General features: G+C 35.5%; 1 protein-coding gene across 2 annotated transcripts in view; it reads right to left on the reverse strand.

The window, feature by feature from the left end:
• Positions 1–21922, reverse strand: part of LOC121388158 — a 74628-nt gene that overhangs the window by 45817 nt on the left and 6889 nt on the right. Inside the window, exon 1 of one of the 2 annotated variants that reach the window (XM_041519395.1) lies at positions 4325–5327. The exons of the other annotated variant lie outside the window; for it this stretch is intronic. The gene's annotated coding sequence lies outside the window, so the exon portion shown is untranslated. Of the gene's footprint in view, positions 1–4324; positions 5328–21922 lie in introns of those variants that run through there. 2 annotated transcript variants of the gene reach the window in all.

Raw genomic sequence — 21922 nt, forward strand, 5'->3', positions numbered from 1 at the left:
CTAAATTGGCCTAAACGTGAGGGTTTTCTGTTTTTGTTTTTAAACAATTACGGTACCCTAAAACTGATACAAAGCAATCACTTTGGTGTTGGTGGTGATCAATTTATAATAATAATTTTTTTTATCAGAAAATGATTCCATCGAAATGTTCAATCCTATAACTAAAGCACCTACGTATGAAATTATTTGAAGACAAAATCCAGTTTGGGCTTCTTACAAATATTAAGATGACCAGAAACACATTGATGAATATTCTAAACAAGAAAATATATTTAATATGTAAGTTTAATCGTAGAAATATTTTATTTTTCGGAATGTCCCTTTAACCAACCGATCAAGATCCTGCTCCATAAAATCACCAGAAACATGGCCGATATATAAACATTAATATCTTCTTTTTAAAAAAAGATTTAATATTGAATTGTAATAGTTTAAAAAGCTCTATTAACCAGAAATATTTAACAATAACTACCAGGGCTACCTCTGGGTTAACACAATTTTTTTGCCAAAGTATCTATTAATCTTCAAAAATGGCAGAAAACCAGTTATTTTCTAACAAAATATAGTAAAATTATTTCGCCGACATAAAATAAAATTTGACAGTTGTTTTTAAAATTCACAATCAGCGATTTTGGCGACTGCTAGCAAGTAAAAAATATCTGATTACAATTCCAACTTCAATCTGAACATGATGACTGACAGACAGACAGACAGATAGACAGAAAGAGATTTAACTGAGCTAGATCCTTCCCCTTTAAACAACCAGAAACATGGCGGGTATATAAACATTAATATATCTTCTTTTTTTAAAAGATGAATTTTAATAGTTCTCAAAGCTCTATTAACCTGAAACAGGTAACAGTAACGACAAAGTAAGAAATATCTCTTTACAATTCCAACTTCAATCTGGATTTGTTGAAAAACAAAAAGATCAAACTCTCCTGGCTAGCTCTGAGTTAGCAGAAATTTGTTCCAAATTATCTATTAAACTTCCAAACATTATAGAAACCCAGTTATTTTGTAACAAAATACCAAATTAATTTTGAAAAAAAAACAATTGGCAAATTTTATTTTAATTTGGTAAAAGAAGTTCATGTAGTAATTATTACTACATGAACTTCTTTTAATAAATTAAAATATAATTTGCCAATTGTTTTTTTTAAAATTCACAATGGGTGAAGTTGGCGAGTGCCAGAGATATTCCTACCATACACAGGTGATAACCTGCCTACACTCAAGGTTGATGGGATACGGAGAGATAGAGAGACCCGGAAAACCTGTACCCAACAATCAGCGACCGTGTAGATAGCACACCAGAACAAACATACGCAGCAGCAACAAGTGGTAATGCTGGGGACAGTTTCCATCACTGGTTTCCCACTGTCTCTCTGCCTGTCTCTCTGTCTCTCTCTCTGTCTTTCTCTCTCTGTCTCTCTCCCCTCCTCTTTCTCCCTCCCTCCTCTCTCTCTCTCTGCCTTTCTTTCTTTCTCTTTCCCCCTCTCTCTGCCTCTTTCTCTCTCTGTCTAGCATGAAAGCATTATCAGAAAACAGGTCAGGTCTGAATTGCCCGTGACTCACGGTACTTTTGAAAATCTTCTATCATATAGTCTATTTGCCCACGGCTACACAATAGCAAACTTCTAAATGACATGGCACTTGGAGCTATCCGTCTTGGGAACGCACCAGTAATTGGCATAAATTTCTTTCCCGAGTGCAAACTTTAGAGGCCTGGGAAATTGTTTAGGTGTCTGGGTTACCTGTGACAAACCTTTTCCTAAGTACAATAACAATGATAATAGTATATGTCTTGAAGCTAAGTAGTGTTTTACAGTAAACACATATATACATGCAACTACTTTCCTTTTTTCTTCTCGGTTTCACTTTGAAAAGTAATTTAGAGTACATGTATGTTAAAAAAACACCTATTTGTACAATATTGAAATGGTTTTCAACCATTTTGTCAATAGTTTGCCAATGACATCAATTTATGTGCCAAAAAACAAATATAAGTTTAGGGTTCTATTATAATTAAAGAAATTAAATCTTTTTTCTTTTTTTTTAAATCTATTTAATTATGTTTGCTTATGTAATGAAATTCTTTTGTCATTCCACCTCATTTTTTGTTTTATTTAATTTTTGTTTAAATATTAAGACATGTAAGAATTGTAAAATTATTATCAGCACAGCAATGTCATTTTTGTCAAGAATTATAAACTGCTTCATCATAATACATTTTAAACATAACATACAGGTAAATAGCAGCTTTCAAAACACATTTTCACAGAGAAGCATATGAATTTCCCTTCAGGCACTAGATATATCAACAACAAAATGTCTTCTTTTTTGTTTTTTTCCCCCTGTTTAACAGTGTCAATCTGTTACAGGTAGAAACAGAGATGATGTGTCTTAGATAGTGATGATGTTAATGGTGGTCATGGTGGTCATGGTCATGGTGGTCATGATGATGATGGTGATGATTGTGATTGTGATGATGATGATAGTGATGATGATGGTGATGACGATGGTGATGATGATAGTGATGATGATGGTGATGGTGATGATGACGATGATGGTGGTGGTGATGGTGATGATGATGATAGTGATGATAATAAAGACTAATTTTCATGGTTATAAACCCGAGTACAGCTTAAGCATGCATTCCTGGAAACACAATTTGGCTGTTTGTGCTGCCTGCCCATGGCAGGAAAAGAAAAGAATGTTAATGGCATCTCAACTCATTTTAATTACAATTCTTTGGAGTATTAATTAACATATGCTCTCTCTTTTTTTTCCCCTTGGTATAACTATAAGGAAAAACCTGTTGCCTCTATAGGCTACTCTTACCAAATAGCAATAAGGGATCTTTAAAAAAAAAAAAAATCCACTTACATAACAGCACATACCACAGTCTGAACAAATTTAAACCTAAAAATGGAATTCACAATTTTTTTTTTTACTATAAACCCATGTTATTAACAGGTTGCATAGAAATGAAATTTAAGAGAATAACAAAGCTAGCCAATGTTATAAAATAATTTATAAAAAAATACTGTTACCAAATAGGGCCCCATCAACCCTCCCCCCACCCCACCCATCCATAAGACATGGCACCATATTAACAGCCTACATGTATGAGTGGAAGTGGCAGTCACGGTTGATCACCTCAGATAATCAGTCAAGTGACACATCCCTATGAAGAAGTTTGTCAACATTTCACGCTTCGCCGATTCCACTCAGTCTAGTAAGAGAGGAGACCTCAAGTTGCACTTCCTCAATAATAATACTTACAGTTCTTTATCCACCAATTTCTCTATTAATTAACTTTCGGCCATTGTTGATGAATAAGAACCGGAATAAAGAAAAAGAACCGGAATGCCTGTTTAATGACACCCAAGCAGTGAATTATCACTATCAGTGGCTGTATTACATGTAAACAGCAAACAACTGTATAATACACGTCTACAGAATCAAAGAAGAAACCTGCTTCTGCTACACAGGCCCTTCTTGTTTTACTAGCAACAAAGGTGGTTGTTGTATGCTCTCTCTCTTCTTTTTTTTTTTAAATACTGCTGTTTACACCTGAGAAGAATAAACTAACTTGTGACATTTCCATTATCAATTAACTTTGAATGGGAAATGATCCATTTTATGAAGTATGAGAGTGAGTGTGGCAACATGCACCACCAAAACATACCTTAATCGGACACAATTTAATTTTAACAACTTGGACTGTCCATATTTAATATAATGCGTATGTCTACAGTTCAGTACATAAATATGAAAACAAATATATTAAATATGTCTCCATTCAGGCTTTTTAAGCAAATTATTAACGTTATTCTTACCAGTACATTTTTAGATAGGACATCACATACCACATACTTTGATATATTATTTAGAAAAACTGGTCAGTTTCATATGACTTACTTTACTGTTAATTAAAGACTCAATTAGAATGTATAGATTTAATGGATTTAAAAAAATAAATGTATTTGACACTTCAGCATAACAAAATTATCAGTTATTTTTAGTCAAAGTTAAATAAATGAATGAATGTTTAACGATACCACAAAAATACACATTGACTAGTTGGTATCAAACAAAGGTAACGATGAATGTGATAAATAGCAAATAAAAAATGTTGAATGTTTAGATGTTTTAATGTTTCAATGTACAACTCTGTAAATAATTTCACCAGCAAAATATAAAGACCCTATTTTTATCTGGTGCAAATTAAAAATTTCAAATCCATAAAAATCATGAACTTTGGTTAATTAAAAAAAAATATTTGTTAATAAATGTGAATAACAAATTCTTGACTTACCATTATGGAATAATACAGACTAGTCAGGTGAGAAAATGTTTCTTCCAACAGGTAAGACTTGCACAGGTGAATCATTCAAGAGCAGATCACAACAAATAAATGAAAAGTTCTCATCTCTTTTTCATAGACCAATCAGTTCCACAGTCCTTAATTCTATTGTCAACGTAGATTCAATCAGCCTATTAATAGCACCTGACGACAAACTCAATATGAAATGTTTGGCTCTGCAGAGAGAGAGAGAGAGAGAGAAAAAAAGTTCAGCCGAGAGAAAAAAGTTGACAAAAAGTTCTTCACTGCCAAAAAAAACACCCGAAAGAAAAGTTGAATAGTGGAAAGCACACAAAGTGTCGTCTGCTTGCCTGGCTGTCCGTCTGCCACAGGTCCTTTCAGTCAGACTGTTCTCACAGCCCACTCCTGGAGTGCTGCGAGATGATAAACTAAAACCATTGTCACAGGGAGGTATGCAGGCCAACAGAGACTTAACGAGATAGTCAGGTGCTTCAAACAACTCAGGTGCTTTAAACGACTCGCTGACTGGCTGGCTGGCTGGCGAAGGAAAGAAGGAAGGCAGACTGGTTAATGGATCCGGCAGTGTCACCAGACTGCAGGTAGCCCACGGCTCGACCAAGAAGCTCCACTCTTCTCTGATAGGATCTTGGCCTAACATTCAATCTCTTTGAACTTTGAGCAGGACCGAATACCAGCCATGTCAGTCACCGATGACATCCAGCGCTGGTCTCAGGCAACAGTTGGCACCATGTGACGCACGGTCGCTGCAACTTTTCCCCTGAGCGCACGGCAGAATCACCCAGCAGGCTAATGGGTGCTCGACTGAGGAGAGATATATTTTATATGCAGAAAAGTTTTTCTGCTCCTCTGCACTTTGCACTCATGACAAGTTAGTTGGCTGGTGTCGTCGCTTGGGAAGATTAAGAAAACTAATACATCCTTTTGTTTGTAAATGAGCACACTCCAGTGAAGTTGGAATACTTTATGTACGAAGTAGTGCAGGAGTTTTTACATTGTTTTGTTTTTTTACGTAAACAGAAAGGTATAACATTTCTTAACACAAAAAATTCTCTTACAGTTTATCTGGCTGTAATCTCTGATGTATTCAAAGTGATTGATGAAACTAAAATTAATGTGCATTAAGTTGTAACCTGTCAATACAAGCCAAAACATGGATAAACTAAAACACAACTTTTAAAGTACGGTAGTAATACAACTTTTAAAGTTTTTGATAATTTGGGGATGGATCTAACTCAGTTGATAAGGCACTCACCTGAGGTGTCTGCCTGCAGGATTGAACCCCCTCCGTACACCCATTTTCTGATTTGGTTAAGATGGGAAAAAACCCAAAACCAAAAGTTAAAGTTTGACACCACTATAGCACATTGATCTATGAATCATCAGCTATTGAATGACAAACAGTTTGGTAATTTTTACATTGTCTTAGAGAAGAAACACGTTACATTTTTCCATTAGTAGCAAGGGATCTTTTATATGAGTCATGCCATAGACAGGATAGCACATACCATGGCCTTTAATATACCGATCGTGGTGCTATGTCAGTAATGAGAAATAGCCCAAAAGGCCCACTGATGAGTATTGATCCCATTCCGACCGTGTATCAAGCGAGCGCTTTAACACTGGACTATGTTCCCCCCCATCTTAATTACTGCCCCATAACTGGTATATCAAAGTTGGTGATATGTGCTGTCCTATCTAAGGAAAAGTGCATATAAAAGATCCCTGGCTGCTAATTGAAAAATGCAGCAGGTTTCTCCCTAAGATTAAATGTTTGACATCCAATAGCCAGTGATGAATAAATCAATGTGCACTAGTGGTGTGGTTAAACAAAACTAACTGTAGATAATTTACTATATTTTACTAATGAAAACAGAAATATAAACTCACATGCTGCTGCTGCTGCTAACAATCTGCATCAGATGTCAACATCAGTAATTGCTGCCATTTTTAAATATATATTATTGTCAAGAAAATAAAGAATTACAGGTACACACCATATACTAGGTTAGCTCTGTTACTCGGCAAATTTGCCAAGTGTGAATTTTAAAAACAAATGGCAAAATTTAGTTGAATTTCGCAAAATAATTTTATGCAATAACTGATGTTTTGTTACAAAATAAGTTTCTGCAAATTAAAAAAAAAATGATTAGATAATTTGGCAAAATGTTCTGCTTACCCTGCTTAAAGTAATTACCAAACTAGTGATATTCATTTTAGAGAAGAACTATATTTACAATGACATCTTACACACCTGCTGGTGAGAACACCATGCATTATTTTTGATAACATATAGTTGTTAATACATGTACGTGTGTTACTGGTAACAATTTCAAGTCATACGACTGGTTGCTCCTAGGTGATGACCAGGTCACCAATGCCATATATCCAATAAAAAAACAGCACAGTGACATATAATCAACCTGGCAATCATGTATCTGTGGCGCGTAAGTGCAAAGAGTTGTAAATATCTTTTAGTTGGTAAAGATGTTAAAATTTGCTTTAAACATGTTTTTTGAGGATATGTAAGAAATAGAATAATATATTCGTATCCATTAGATACCATTTATTTCGCTCATTAGATAAATTTTAAAACAACCCGTTGTGAGATAAATGGTATCTGATGGCCACTCATGTATTATTCTCTATATATCACCCACAATGTAATGTTGTACTGTAAACACATTATTTCTCTTGCAATGTCATACTGTACAGTAAACACATTGTTTCTCAAAGTTCAAAGTTTTGAGAAAAACACAAAAATTCTGTATGCAATAAATATCCATCATCAAGTAATCCGGCCCTGGGCTAGCTCTTTCACCAATTACCTATTAAACTGCAGAAATGGGTGGGCAATATTACCAATTGCCTTGGGTCTCTGGACTTAATAGAGCCAATGAATCCAGCTGTGATATCTTTACTGTTTATTTAAAATTTATGATCAGATTACCTATTTTAACCTATTTTACACTTTAAAGATCCAAACTCAAACAAAACAGTCAAGTAATGGTAAAATAAAATAATGATTTTTTTTTTGAAACAAAATTAATGACTCAGTTTGTATAGGTAATTTGTAACAATCTTGATCATTCTAAACCCCCATTGTAAATTTGTAAACTTGTAGTGGTTAGAAGTTGGTTATAGTGTCATAGACCACTCTGATCCATTAAAACTCTCTGGGTGATAGCCGGTACTGGGATGTGAACCCATCATCATATGCCAGCGTAAAGTCCAAAGGTTTAACCAGTTTTTTGGTATCTATATTTTACTTGAGATCAAGTATTCACTTGAAATGATAGGTTGTGATCTTAAAAAAAGTTAAAAGTTGGTTATAGTGTCATAGACCACTCTGATCCATTAAAACTCTCTGGGTGATAGCCGGTACTGGGATGTGAACCCATCATCATACGCCAGCATAAAGTCCAAAGGTTTAACCGTTTTTTTGGTATCTATATTTTACTTGAGATCAAGTATTCACTTGAAATGATAGGTTGTGATCTTTAAAAAAGTTAAAAGTTGGTTATGTTTAACACCATCACTAGAGCACATTGATTTATTACCAATCATTCAGATTTATTATTAATCATCACTGGATGTGAAGACATTAGATAATTCTGATATATAGTTTTAAAGGAAACCTGCTACATTTTTCATCAGCAGCAAGGGATCGGCTATTTGCACTTTTACAAGACGGTGCAGAACATACCATAGCCTTTGATATACCAGAGAATGGGTTCACATAGTAGGTTTGATTCTACAACCAAAGACCTCAGGCGAGCACTTTATATACATGTATATTTACTTACATAAACCGGCCTCGGTGGCGTCGTGGTTAGTCCATCGGTCTACAGGCTGGTAGGTACTGGGTTCAGATCCCAGTCGAGGCATGGGATTTTTAATCCAGATACCGACTCCAAACCCTGAGTGAGTGCTCCACAAGGCTCAATGGGTAGGTGTAAACCACTTGCACCAACCAGTGATCCATAACTGGTTCAACAAAGGCCATGGTTTGTGCTATCCTGCCTGTGGGAAGCGCAAATAAAAAATTCCTTGCAGCTAATCGGAAAGAGTAGCCCATGTAGTGGTGACAGCGGGTTTCCTCTCAAAATCTGTGTGGTCCGTAACCATATGTCTGATGCCATATAACCGTAAATAAAATGTGTTGAGTGCATCGTTAAATAAAACATTTCTTTCTTTCACTTACATATTAATATTTTGCTTATTTTCTATTCCAACCAATAACCATAACTGGTATACTGAATTTTTAAGGCAGTGTTACAAAAATATAACTTTCTGCTGATATTAAATAAAGAATTGATTATTTTACAGGCACTGTGTTTTTCTTGTAATCTACCAAGTGTCATGTTTTACAACTACTACATCAGACACTAGTAACTACTAATTACACGGCCGGTTTAGGATTGATCCCCGTTGGTGGGGCCCAATGGGTTATTTCTCATTTCAGCTAGTGCATCACAACTGGTATATCAAAAGCTGTGGTATGTGTTATCCTGTCTGTGGGATGGTGCATATAAAAGATCTTTTGCTACTAATGGAAATATGTTGTAAGTTTTCTCTCCAAGACCATATGTCAAAATTACCAAATGTTTGACATTAGTTGCCGATGATTAGTTGCTTTCAAGGTGTCGTTAAACAAAACAAATTTTAACTTTTACTGATTACACAATGTGCTGGGGTGTCACCACACAAACATTCCATTGATAAGCTGATGGAAGCATTTGGTGACCTGTTTATACCGCTGCACATCACACCCTGTCTATCACCTGTCCATTTGTCAGCCGATCAATTCATCATTATCTACAAAACTTACACGGTAAACACCATTCTCCATAATAAACCCATTGATTCACTCAGTATATAGTGGATTACTTGCAAGATTAGAATCTTAATTATATTTCAATTACATATATAGCTACCATATATATTATCTGGGCACACATATGCATGTACACACACAAACATACAGACAAGACAGACAGAGACATGGACAGACAGAGATGCAGACAAGACAGATAGACATGCAGACAAACACACAGACAGAAACACAGAAAGACACAGACAGACAGATACACACATAGACAGACACACAAACGGACAGACAGAACACACATAAATATAACATAAGCCAGAACATTTTGGACAACAAATTGTTTTCCAATGTTTTGTTCTTTTTATTAAAAAAATTAATATCTTTAGAATTATAGATTGCTAATAATAAAGTTGCATCCTAGATGAAAACCAACAACATACTAATATGGTCACTTCAACATTTGTTAAATGATAGAAGAATATGCATATTTATTGGTCAAAACTCAATTTGAAACCCCCCACAAAAAAGCTTGTGTAGAGCGTTGGTGACTGTACAAAATAACTATATTCCGCCCCATCCCTTAAGTCATCTGAAAATTATGGGCCAAATTTATGATGCCTGTTTTGGGAGTGTTTAACTTTAAGCATTGTAAATATACATGTCAATGTAGTTAGACGCATGCAAGTCAAAAAACAGACTTTGTAAATTCGGCCCTATTATGTCTTTGTAACTTGTACGTTCTCGTCCCGACATTTTCCGATTCCACCAGGGACAATAGAAGTTTGCACCATGTGGTGGTGTCTACGTGGCGTTATCCAAACACAGCATTATTCATTTTCCTTCGGCACAAACATGTACATGTAATTATGGATAAAATTTCCAACACCAACGTACATCTGCCAATTTGACAAAAGTTCAATATTTCCACAGCACTAAATAATCCTGCTGGCAGTAAATGCAAATCCATAAAGTACAATTCTCGCCAACGATTTTTCTGCCGCACGGAACAGCTGTGCGTGTGAAGGAACATAATATGGCAGTTCCAGGAAGGCAGTACCTATTCTAGCAGTGAAATTCAATAAAAACATGATCCGCTGCAACACACTGCTGCCACGCGATGCTCAACTTTCACAGCCCGTCCCGTTAATTGCTGAATGTTGTAATCAGGGATACAATACCAATTTGAAAATTTAAAAAAGCCGAACTGATCATAAAAAAGATGAAAACTCTATATCAAGGTTTTTTGTGGGTTTTTTAGTATTTCTGATCAAATTCGGTAAACTTTGTGAAAACTATTTTACGAAAAAAGGTGAAATCAGACAACAAAAAACTTGGGGGAAATATCACATCAGTTTTAAACTGAACAAAGAAACTGCACCCCCCACCCCGCTACCAAAAAAACCCCTAAAAAAACAACAAAAAACAACCCCATCCCCACCCCCATTGTTATTACTGTAGTTTGGCCAAAAAAAACTATACAAAAGGCAATCAAACAAACTTAGCAGTAATTTAGCATTTTTGTTTCTTATGCAAACAATCTGAAATATTGTTGATCCCCAATGAATAAGATTCAGTTCAGTCGACATAGACCGAGCACTTGCCTGAGGTGGTTGGGTCACAGGATCAAACCTCCTTTGTGGATCCACTGGCTTTTCCCCATCCCATCCAGTGCCCCAAGACTGGTGTATCAAAGGCCGTAGTATGTGCTGTCCTGTCTGTTGGAAAGTGCATATAAAGATCCCTGCTAATGTAAAAATGTAGTGAAAAGGAGTATAAGGCACCCCAAAAAAAATTCTATGTGTGGGTGGCAAATCTGCTAGAAATTAAAGGAAATAATGCCAAATTACTTTATTTAATTGTTAATTGTGAGTGTTAGAAAAGAAAAACCTGAATCCACTCAAATAATTTCTGTACTTCATTTGAATCCAAGATTCTTTATTTAAGTGGAATGATTTGTATTTGTATGATTTTGACAGTAAAAAGTTTAAAAGTTTGTTTTCTTTAACGACACCACTAGAGCAGATTGATTTATTAATCATCAGCTATTAGATGTCAAACATTTGTTAATTTTGAGAGGAAACCCGCTACATTTTTTCCATTAGTAACAAGGGATCTTTTATATATGTGCATCATCCCACAGACAGGATAGCACATACCACGGCCTTTGATATACCAGTTGTGGTGCACTGGCTGGAACGAGAAATAGCCGAATGGGCCCACCGACGGGCATCGATCCCAACCCAACATCAAACGAGTGCTTTACCACTGGGCTACGTTTGACAGTAATTCAATAAATTTCAGTCAGTTGAATGCACTGCTGGAACTGCCAGTTTTATGACACTGGTAAAATAGTGAGTGTTATCTGTCCCCTGTAATACTTGTGATCCAAACACACCTGTTAGTGGCAGGGGAAAAAAAGACACGATCACACCTAAAAACAGCAACACTTGTAAAAAGCGTCACAAACACATAATATATCACCTTTAATTTTCTTCAAATGAGTTTTCCACTTCAGATAGCAATATATAAAATATCCTCTTAACTAAAAGACACTTTAATCTGGTGCCTTGTCCAGCATTAAATTAGGTATAGGAACAAATGTGTTAAATAACTTACAAAATTTATTTTAAAAAGCTAGGGTACCATACCTGTATGCAATAATATTCAAATTAAATCTACACTCTGTAATCAGTAAATATTACATCTTGATAAGACATGTGAAGAATTGGCCAAAAACGTGTTTCAGATTTCATAAATCTATCGGGCAAGAGGGTAAAACGGGTATGGTGCCATACACAAATGTTATTGCAGATTTTATTTCTTTAAATGACTCTTATTATTACTATATGATTTTTTAACCCTAACCCTAACCCATTTTCTTTCTGGGGGAGGCCCCCATACCCACTGTCAATTGTGGTTGCATTCAGCACACACATTGTAAATATTCAATTTCATAGTGCCATACCCAAAAATTTCTTTATGGCAGAAACCCTGTCAATATATTTTTTTTTTATTATATATATATTTTTTAATCTTGGTAATAAATCAAGATTCAGACAAAATTTTCATTTACCCTTTCTTCCTTCAATGTCAAGTTGCTGACTTTAAAATGATAATAATAATAGTAATTGGCTAATATACAAGACTTTATAGTGCTTTTTCCATTTAACATAAAGATCACTACAACATTTTATTTGTGAAAAAGGTAATATTTAAACAAGTAAAGAAAACACTTAAAAAAAAAAAAAAAAAAATTTATTATAAACATTTCCATCAGAACATGTAGTGCTAGGTACCAGGGTCTCCTTATAACGATTATTTGATTTGGGAAGGTTTCCAAGTTGGCGATGCATGTCCCAAATTCCGGTGTCTGTTAGATTGCTATCAATCATGATGGATGTAAGTGGAAGTCTCTTACTCTTACTCAGGACACGCCTCGGTGCCTTCGACAGTTTACACTGGTACCTCAACTCACCCAACATCAAGTAAAAAACTATTTTAATGATGGGGAAATTGAATAAAAGTGCAATATTCAGACGCATAAGGCATCCAGTAATTTCACCCATTTCTTACACAATACATTAGAAGCACAAGCAACAGGTATTTGGGATTCTATGGCATGACGTGAACACTTTGATCTGTAATGATATATGCATAAAGTATTGAATTCAAAGCAAGCCGAGATTCATTTGGCCAGAGGCAAATCCTTGATTTTTAGTGTGTGAAACCATATGAAGTAAAAGACCGGAGATAAAATAGGAAGGGATGGTATGGTGTTAATACTGTTAGTTACGAGAAAAACAGGAAAAATACTGAGTTTTATAAATAGGTGGAATAAATAACATACATTCATGATACAGGAGGGAATAACATACAAATGAATAAGATATATATATTTATCATATAATATCTTACATTTTCAGTGCAATCAAAGTATGTGATATTTTTAGATCACATACTTTAAGAATTTGATAACTTTGCAAATTAGATGTAAATTAGTCGAGGTCTCGGCACTAGGTTTATTGACATTTAAGCAAACGTACTTGGGTGACATGCACTCCATGATTGACGTATGCATTCATAGTCATCAAATAAAAACATTTCAATGGCAATTTGATAGTGAAAGCTGTCCAGCGTTCAGAAAACAAAAAACGTTAGGCATAACTTTATTTTGATGTAAGGACATCCAAAATGACGTCGTTCGAGTTTGACGTCGTTTCCATTAAAAAATACACCGCGCCACATATTCTTACGTCATTTGAATATCTAGTAATGGCGGACTGGAATTAAAGTTGCGTGTACAGTTTACAAAAAGACGTTGTATTAAGCTTGAGCTTATATGATAAAGAGATTATTACCCTCGTGTATTTCTTTATCGTCAATATCATATATTAGGAATAAAAATAATGTATTATGCATGCCAGAGGTTCGCATAATACAATTTTTATTCCTAATATATGATACTGACGATACCGAAAAACACTCTGGTAATAACCTCTATATATGTTTAATAGACTGAAAAAAGAAGACGTATGTGTTGTTTAATGACATCACTATTTGATGTCAAACTTTTGTTAACTGTGACATGCAGTCTTAGAGGCAACTCGCCACATTTTTCATTGGCAGCAAGGAATCTTTTATATGTACCTTCCCACAGACAGGATAGGACATACCAAAATCTTTGATATATCAGTCGTGGAGCACTGCTTGGGACAGGACAAACTCAAATCAGAGAATGGGTATACTAAGAGAATTTGGTCAATTGACTCAACCACTTCAGGCGAGTGCTTTACCGATTAACTAGATCACGCCCAACAGAACGAAAGTCAAAATCAAAGAGAAGAAAAGGAAATTAATATTTGTTAATAAAATCTCAGCAACGTTAAACAGGACTTAAAAGAAAGAGCAAGAGAGAGACGAAGAGAGCCACAAAATTAGACAATTCCAATACCACCACAAAGACCACTTCTACTATAGATCTTTTATATTATCCATAGACAGGATAGTACAAACCACAGTGTTTGGTGTACGAGAGATGTGAAGCACTGATCGAGACTGGGGGTGGGTGGGTGAATTCTTAAAGGACTTACCACTAACCTTAATACCTAAAAATGATCAGGTGTTTATTAAAAATATAACCAATATTAAAGTGTACATCAAAAACATGCAATCAATAATAAAGTATTGTATTTATGTAGTAGTGTTGGTATAAAGTGCTTCTACTGGCAGTAGCTAGTGGGAATTTCCCTATTAGCTCAGTTGATAGAGTGCTGGACTTTCATACTGAGGGTCTGTGGTTTGAATCCCCTCAGTAGGTTGATTTGTATCTGTTACATTTATATGAAAAATACAACAACATGCAATCAATAACATTGATCCAATGGCATTCGCGCCTTTGACACAGGCACTTCAAGCGAGCGCTCTACCGACTGGGCTAGATTCTGCGTGCCCTAGAAGGGCTATAAGATCCTTCGACGCGAGCGCTCTACCGACTGGGCTAGATTCTGCGTGCCCTAGAAGAGCTATAAGATCCTTCGACGCGAGCGCTCTACCGACTGGGCTAGATTCTGCGTGCCCTAGAAGGGCTATAAGATCCTTCGACGCGAGCGCTCTACCGACTGGGCTAGATTCTGCGTGCCCTAGAAGGGCTATAAGATCCTTCGACGCGAGCGCTCTACCGACTGGGCTAGATTCTGCGTGCCCTAGAAGGGCTATAAGATCCTTCGACGCGAGCGCTCTACCGACTGGGCTAGATTCTGCGTGCCCTAGAAGAGCTATAAGATCCTTCGACGCGAGCGCTCTACCGACTGGGCTAGATTCTGTATGCTGTAGAAGAGCTATAAGATCCTTCGACGTGAGCGCTCTACCGACTGGGCTAGATTCTGCATGCCCTAGGAGAGCTATAAGATCAACAAGTTGCAGTAGGTGGCTATCTCTCAGGATACTGACACTGCTGATTTATGGTCCCTGCTGCCAGTACCTGCCTCAGGTGTGTTCTATGTAAATGAATTCGAATTTGATTCCTGCATAAGCTTGCAAAGAGACAAAACATATGGGGCAGCACATCTTGGCGTTCGACACTGCTGTATTTTGCCTACGTTAAGAGAATGCACAAGAATGTGGAGAAGAAAGTCACCACAGGTCAGGTGAATGAATACCTGCCAAGAGGAAACTTTAGACGTTTTGATGAAACTGGAAGTCACACTAAAGTAAAAGTCGCTTAATGGTGAACAGCTCACTTGTTTTAATAATAATTACTGGTAAAAGCTGACTGAAAATAGGGTCTTGAAATTAGGATGTTTTAAATAGTAATAATGAGAGCAATTTTAGTGGAACTTGCCTATAATGACCACTTGAGTATCTACAAAATATAGGTGACTTTAATATAGAAACATAGGTATTATGCATGAACAGGTAATCTCAATATATGGGTAAAATAAAATACATGTATTTCACAGCTAGGTAAATCGATGCCATACATAAGCATAAATTAATGGGGGGGGGGGGGCAATAAAAAAGAAATCAGGAGACATTCTCGAGCTTGACAAAAATGGCTATTTTTTAGGGAACATCTTCTCCCTCCCATCTCCTCTCCTCTCCCAAACATCAACCACTTTCTAGGTTCGCCCCTGTAAAGAATATTTCCTTCTTGTAATTTGACAGCAGGAATATTGTGTAGACGTCTTGAAGTGAGCAATAAAAGCATGTTTGACTGTGAGAATCCTACCCACTGAGACCTCTGGTGGATTATAAATTTACTTTACAGCACACAATGACATCGTGCTCTTCCAAGTCAAACTGTTGAGGTAGAATTTAAAACATTTCACAGGTGGATGCATCACGGCATAGAATTATCACAGTGTGGTATAAATCAGGCAACTCTACTACCCAACATTGATACTCGTACATTGTCAAGAGTAACTGAGCTAAAGAAAAATTTCGCAATATTTAGAAACTTTTTTGGGTTTTTTCAAAGTACAGGAAACTACGTTTATTGGAGAATAAACCAAATGAATAATAATGAATGGATGACTAACCATACAATATTATGACAATAAATGATAACACATTTACACTGAAAATAAAACAAAGGACACTTGCCACTATTTGGAGATCATGAAAAATATATGACCCACTAGTAAATACTATGGGTATGTTCAAAACAAATTGTTTCAATGATATAGCACAAGCAAACTTCGAGGTGATGCTAGTTTTGGACATTATTGGAATTCCTAAGCAATTGTACTGAATGTATTTATACAAAAACCACTAGTAACTATGGTTAAGTTTAGGGTTAGGGTTAAGGAAACCATACAGTAATGATAAAGAGTAATTAATTTTGTCAAAAAGTTAACTTTTAAAAGTTTTTAAGTTAAAAATAAAATCTGTCAAAATATTTGGGTATGGCACCATACCCATTTTACTCTCTGGCAGAAACCCTGATGATATATCACCGGATGTTTTTAACCTCAAACTATCTTAGAGGATTTGCTAGTACATGTGTAATATAAAGCCATCATGGGATTGATAACTCTTGATAGGTTTAGTGGGTTTCTCGCTCTATTCCAATCAGTACCTCACAAGTGGTAGAACAAAGGCTGTGGTATGTACTGTCCTACTTACGGGTAAGTACATATAAAACATCACTTGCTGTTTTAAGCAGGAATATTCAGGGGAAGTCCTTCAAAGTCAAACAGTTAATTATTTTTTGTTTTAACGACATTAATTTATTAATCATTGGCTATTGAATGTCAAACATTTGCTAATTTTGACTCGTAATCTTGATAAAAAAAAATAACCTGAGCTACATTTTTCTAGAGATTTGTTCAGATACTGAAATAACCACATGGTAGACACCAAAAAATGTGATCAAATATCATTAAACAAATATTCCTTTCCTTCTAGTATAGTATGTCTCTAAAAATACCACGATCCATGTTAAAAAATAACTTGGTATTGTGCCGACTCCAACCACGTAAAAGCAATGTAAGTAAAGATCAATGATATCAACAGGAGTAAATCCCATACTCTGATTCAGCATAATCCTCAAAACACAACCAACTTTAGAAAAAAAAAAAAAAAAACCCAACATAAATGGAAATCTAGAAGAAAAAGAAGAAGAGAAAAACCTGCCGATTTAATGTAAAGCAAAGAACATTATATGATAAACTATACAGCGGCGGTCACACTCGCCTGGTTTTCAGCCAGGTAAACATCGTTTTGAATATACGCCTCCAGGATACTGACTGCCAAACATCTAGCTAATTCTCCAAACGAAATGCAGGTGATTCAAACGGTGAAATCTCAAACTCAGTCATGCAGAGCTGACCGCACAGCCAATTTGGTCTGAAACCCATCACACCCATTAGCGTGCCAGTTTGAAATTCGTGTCACTTGTGTGTATTAAATTGTGAATACACAATCTCAGAGCAAATTATTCCAGCCAAATTACTGTGTTTTGTGTCGCTGAATATTTTACTCGGTTTGGAACTGTCGAGTCATATCTAACAATTTCCAATTGAAGGTGATGGGTAGGAATTGAAACTTTAACAATTAAGTTATATATTAAGAAACAATTTAAAATTATACTGTCCCATCCATGGAAGGAACAAACTGTTTTATTTAACGACGCATTCAACACATTTTTATTTACGGTTATATGGTGTTGGACATATGGTTAAGGACCATACAGATATTGAGAGAGGAAACCCGCTTTCACCACTTCATGGGCTACTTTTTTTCGATTAGCAGTAAGGGATCTTGTTCCATCCATGGGTAAATGCATATAAAAGATCACTTGCTGTTTTACAGTAGCAGTACCAGTGGATTCCTCTAAAGTCAAAGTTTGTTTTGTTTTAACGACACCACTAGAGCACATAGATTTATTAATCATCGGCTATTGGATGTCAAACATTTGGTAATTATGACATATAGTCTTAGAGAGGAAACCCACTACATTTTTTCATTAGTAGCAAATAATTTTTTATATACACCATCCCAGACAGGATAGCACATACCACAGCCTTTGGTATACCAGTCGTGGTGCACTGGCTGGAGCGATTTTGATAAGAAGTCCATCAGCAGAAAGTTTTTTTTTAAGTGCACTTTCTCCACTGACAAGACTGTACATACCATGAACTTTGCTATACCAGTCATGGGGCATTGGTTTGCATGGGTCCACTGAGGTAGTTTGATCCTATGATGCAAGCACCATCTGCGAGTTCTCTACCGACTGAGCTAGATCTCACCTCCTTTAATAATTTAAGTCTCACTGGGTTATAAACTTTGTTATCACCAAACTGTACAATGTTTTAAAGTCGTTTTTCATATCCTTTTAAAATATTATTTTCCGTAATCTTTTTAAAAACATTTTCCCATAACCTTTTAAAAACATTTTTCCATGTCCCTTTTTAAAATTGTTTTCCATAACCCTTTTAAAAGATATTTTCCATTGCCTTTCTAAAGTTAATTTTCCATAACCTTTTTAGCATAGTTTTCCATACCTGTTTTTAAACTTAAAAGTTTGTTTTGTTTAACGACACCACTAGAGCACATTGATTAATCATCGGCTATTGGATGTCAAACATCTGATAATTCTGATAATCATCAGAGGAAACATCATCAGAGGTACATTTTACATGAGCGGCAAGGGATCTTTTATATGCACTTTCCCACAGACAGGACAGTACACACCATGGCCTTTGACCAGTTGTGCTGCACTGGTTGAAAGGAGAAATATCCCAATCAAATGGGTCCACCGAGGTGGTTCGATCCTGCGACGCAAGCACCTCAAGCAAGGACTCAACCAACTGAGCTAAATCCTGCCCATAACCATAACCAGGAAGGAAATTAACGACGCACTCAACACATTTTATGGGTGAAGGACCACACAGATATTGAGGGATGGCGCATGCTGCTGTCACTTCATGGGCTACTCTTTCCGATTAGCAGCAAGTGATCTTTTATATGCACCATCCCATAGACAGGATAGCACATACCACAGCCTTTGATGTACCAGTCGTGATAACCATTTTTAAAGTCATTATCCATCTCCTGTTACAATGTTTTGACATAGTTGCTGATCTCTATTTGTGTTACGTTAAATAGTCCTGAATAAATTAATAATTATCAACCCGTTTTCAATTTCCATAACTTTTCACTTTGACCAAACTAAATTTCATGACTTTGTAGGCCTGGAAAATGTCACTTGTGAACAATGTTTTTTTTATCACATCACCATAGGTGGAAAGAGTATTGTTTTTCATCTTTATGGTCTGCTGGAGGGTTTGGTGGTGGATAGGTTTTGGTTTCATGCTGGTGGTCCCACAGTTTTTTTCCACTGTAATCAGTGATTCATGACAGACCTGCACATAAAAATGCAGTAAATGCTATCTTGATTGTGAAAAGTGCTTATATATAAAAACCCTTACTGCTAATCACCAAGAGTAACTGTTAACTAACACCAAGTATTGTAAGTAAAAGGCACCTAATACTGTAACAATCTAAGCTTACCCCCACTTTCCCCGATTCTGGGACAGCCCTTGTGGTATACGTGACTATATAAACAAGTCGACATGCATGACTGATATGTTTTATTAAGACATCCGAGATGCAGATACAATCAAAGACCTTGCATATCAATGTGTTTTATTTGTTGTTTTTTTTAACATCTAGGCTTATTGCTATCAAAGAACCACTTACTTCCAATTTAAAATTTAAATTGTTCTTGCACCAGGCACCAGAGGCAGAAAGTTAAAGTTTTTGTTTGATGACACCACTGGAGCACATTAAACCAGAGAAAGACTTCATGAGAAGTAAATAAAGAAATGTTTTTTTTTACTTGTCTCTCTCTCTTTAAAATATTTTATATTTGTACACAAGTAATTTCAGCAAAAGAAATGGAATATAGTTTTGTGGTAGAAGAAATAAGCAAAAATCTGTTTTACGACACCTAAGCAAAATTTAACATTATGTCTAATTGGTGTCTAACGCCATACTAGTAGTTTAAAATATATTAAGTGTTAACAAACACTTATATCATTGAGGTTACAAATTAATAAAACTAACTATTCTACTCTAGAAAAAAACCCCAGACAATATCCCACATCTGCATTTCAAACTAAAGTTTCTTGAATATTCAGTATACGTTCTTTCTTAATCACATCATTTCTAAGCGTTTTTGTTACCAATATATATATATATTATTAACAAAGTATCAAGTTCCCCACAACAAACCATTAAAGACATCAAAGTTTTAAGCACTTAATTACAACCAAACACTTAACATCTTTTTTACCAGATCTATTTTCTCATTTCTGAAATTTGATCAAATTGATATTTCCATAGCATTTGTCATGGCTACATGACGTGAATAAAAGTGAACAGTAATTAAGCTTGGCAGCACTGCCAGATCAGTGTCAACTAACTACCTGTTATTAATAATGTATGGCCAAAAGACGACATCAGTAATAAATTATAGACAAACCTCTATTCCATGCTAATAATGAATTAAAGTAATTAGTAATGTTATACCCACCAAGAACAGAAATGGCATCAGTGAAGAATACAAGTAAGAGAAGAGGAAAGAGAAAACAAAAACTAATGTGGTAGGCCTCGGAGTTTCCAAATGAACAATGGCACAACTCAAAAATGAGTTACCAAGGCTTACCCTGTATATTGCCAATTAGCTAATTGCAATTTTTTTTTAATAAAAAGTGGCTACAAAATTTTTGCTAATAAAATATTCCTTACATTACACACATTTTAATCATTCTTAAGGAAATACTCTCCATATCTAAAAATTGGCTGATCCAAAATTTATTCCGGTGTAAGCTCTGGGTTACACCAAAACAAAGTAACCCATTTCGTTTGTATGTAGCCCATTATGACTACATAAATGACATCCTATATATACTGCGCAAACGAAAATAGAGATTTTTTTTATGCAAGCTTGTATGCTGTAACAATTTTATAAAATGATTGTCGAGATTCTTGTGTTGCCCAAGTAATAGCGAGGGTAATATGTGAATCCTGACATGACATTTGTAAAATCAGTGCAACTCACACGCGAGTGTAATAATTTCTTTATTATCAATATTATTTAATATTTTGTTTATGAATCACAAGGAGCAGGGCTAGCTCTGGCACTCGCCAAATTTGTCAGTTGTGAACTTCAAAAACAATTGGTGAATTTTATTTTGATTTGGAGAAATAATTTTATGTAATAATTGATATTTTGATACAAAATAACTGGGTTTTTGCAGTTTTTGAAGATTAACAGATAATTTGGCAAAATAATTGATATTTTAATACAAAATAACTGGGTTTTTGTAGTTTTTGAAGTTTAACAGATAATTTGGCGAAAATGTCTGCTGACCCAAAGCTAGCCCTGACTGGAGTGAAGGACCGTGTCAAAACGTTTCAAACATGACTAGAAGGAGACTACGAAATGAAGTCACTTTCAAAAATTACATCATTTTATTAAGCAATTACAATATTTCACAAAGCACAGAGCTAGAAACAAGTGACATTGTTTCTCAAAATTACATCCTTTGTTTGTCAGGTGATTAACTTGTTAACACACGTGTGCTTCAGATCATTTTTATAAACTTGGTTATGGGTTGCTCAAAACTAGACTTGCACAAGTGTTGTGAAAATAAAACTATCATTCTCGCATAGTCACCTCTCTCATCCCTAATATTAAATAAACATACTAATTATTGAGGGGTTTTTGACTTGTC

The sequence above is a fragment of the Gigantopelta aegis genome, chromosome 14 (genome assembly GCF_016097555.1).
Source record: "Gigantopelta aegis isolate Gae_Host chromosome 14, Gae_host_genome, whole genome shotgun sequence".
NCBI lineage: Eukaryota > Metazoa > Mollusca > Gastropoda > Neomphalida > Peltospiridae > Gigantopelta > Gigantopelta aegis.